The 2,336-nt window shown below is 42.3% G+C and overlaps 1 pseudogene; it reads right to left on the bottom strand.

The window, feature by feature from the left end:
- Positions 1–323: 323 nt before the first annotated feature.
- Positions 324–1,313, bottom strand: LOC103748450 (annotated as a pseudogene).
- Positions 1,314–2,336: the final 1,023 nt, after the last annotated feature.

Below are 2,336 nucleotides of genomic sequence, written 5' to 3'. Positions count from 1 at the left end.
AGAGCCAAGGGAGCAGGAGATTTTTCTTTTTCCCACCGAGCACAGTGGTGGTGTCGATTCCACAGTTTGAGACAAGAAGGGACCAAAACAAATTTAGAACAAGAAAGTGGAGATTCTTTTCCTGTTGTTCTTTGCTCAAGGTTATTTTCCCCAAATATGTTGAAAACCACCATGTTGTGGAAAGAGACTTCAAAAATAGGGTGACTGAGCACAAGAGGGGCGGGGGGAAGGGGAAGACTGCAACTTGCTCCCAGGGACTGGAGAAAATTAAAAAATAGAGAAAAAATTTTTTAAAGGAAGGTTGGAATCGGTATTCTTTTCTTTCAGTCATCTTTATCCTCTTCTCCTTCATCATCTTCTTCCCTCCATCTTCATCCTCATCCCCTCCCTCATCAATATCTTCCAATCCTTCTTCTTCATCACCATCATTTTCTTCTTCTTCCCCTTCTTCTTCTTCATCATCCATATCTGGAGCCAAGTAGTACAGCAAGGGATTTGGCCAGATGCCGTCCTTGAGGACATCTCTTAGATCATCCGCACCGGCATCAGAATGGTCAGTGAACCAGGTGAAGAAGCTCTCTGGTTCTTGCTGCTGTCTCTTCCTGCTGGCTTTATTCTGTGTTTGACTTGAGCGTTTTGTCAAGTCCTTTCCAGATTTCCATTTGATTTCAGTGGACTTTGAAGATGGATCACCGCTCTCATTCAGATGATATTCTTTGGAGAGAACTTTATTTTCAAAGTAAGGATTTTCATCAAAATAAAAGTCTATTCTGAAGCCAAGTGTGGTGCATGCTTTTAATCCCAGCACTGGGGAGGCAGAGGCAGGTGGATCTCTGTGAGTTCCAGGCCAGCCTAGTCTACATGGTGAGTTCCAGGCCAGCTGGGGCTACAGGGAGACCCTACTTCAAAAAGACTTTTAAAAAATCTATTCTGTAACCTGATTTTATATTTTCAAATTCTGTCACTTCAACCCTAGTCAAATAATGCAGAGCCTCTTCATCCTCCTCTCCAAGAAGTGCAGACAATTGTGGATGGCTGACAAACATTATTACCCAAAACTTTGGGATTTTGGACATCAGTTCTGACCTCTTCTCAAAAAAATGGTTGGTGGAGTTTGTTATATTTCTGTTCTACTTTCAAAACTTCCTCATGACTTGTTCACTAAGTCTATTTCATTCTGTACCTCATCAATATGTTCAATTGCTCTTGTTCTTTCGCTCCCTTCTGCAAGCCGGGGGAGGCTGACAAGTTGGCCAGCTTCGGAGCAGCCTCTTGGGCTGAGTCAGGGGCACTGTCTGCCCTTTCGGGGCCATGCCATGAGGGAAGTCCATCAAGCAAAGCACAATCCCAACATGGCCGGCTGCAGGAAATGGAGCAAGCTTTTAATTCTTTTTAAAAGTCTCTGGCATCAAAATAACAATAAAAAATGGCTACATAAAAAATACACACATACATGGTATATAAAAATATGAATAAATAATAGATGTAAGTAAAATATATAAATGAATATATATTTTTAAAACACTGACTCCTAGTGACTTATTGCTATATCCATACGTTCATCTGTCAACTCTCACCAGAGAAGCTTCTTCTTGCAATAGATGGCGATTAGCACAGAGACCCACAACTGGTCAACATACAGAGATCAAGAGATGAAGAATGTTCAGCCCCAAATGGAATACTTGTGTCATACCCTCTCTTCCCATTGTGGGACCATTGTGGAAGAGGGGACAGATAGACTGTCAGAGCCAGAGTGGCAGATTAATACAAGGAAACTCTGCTGCCTGGACACCACAGGGTTGTTGCATGTATGAACCCCAGGTGGTTATGACAGTATACACAAGACTTATGCAATCCCAAACCAAACAAAAACCCAGCATGGATGGGGGAGGTGGGCAAGAAGCCCCAGCCAGCCCTAGTTAAGGATCTATCCACAATTGACAGATGTTGGGAGAGGGAGAGTTAGTTTTCCTTACTGGTGTGATGTCTGGTAGGTTGACCAGACTCCAAGCTATAAACCCACCCCCATGAGCATTTGGTAAACACAGATTATATTCAATATGCCTTTTTAAGGTCAAATAATAATAGAGGACATGAAGTTGGGAGTACAGAGTGGAGAGGGGGCCTGAATATAATCAAAATACATCCCATGCAAGTCTCGAATCAATAGAAATATTTTTCCAAAAAAAAATGATCAGGACTGGGTCTGTGTTTTAGGTTCCAGTTGCTATGGAACTTAGGGTACAAAAAGATTTATCTCCCTTACACCTCCAAATAACAGTTCATCGTTGAGGGAAGTCCAAGCAGGAAACCCAGCATAAGAACTTGAAGCAGGA

The sequence above is a fragment of the Nannospalax galili genome, unplaced genomic scaffold (genome assembly GCF_000622305.1).
Source record: "Nannospalax galili isolate Female #2095 unplaced genomic scaffold, S.galili_v1.0 scaffold1245, whole genome shotgun sequence".
NCBI classification, from domain to species: Eukaryota; Metazoa; Chordata; class Mammalia; order Rodentia; family Spalacidae; genus Nannospalax; species Nannospalax galili.
Note: the sequence above shows the minus strand (reverse complement) of the source record. Positions and strands in the feature narration are given on the sequence as shown.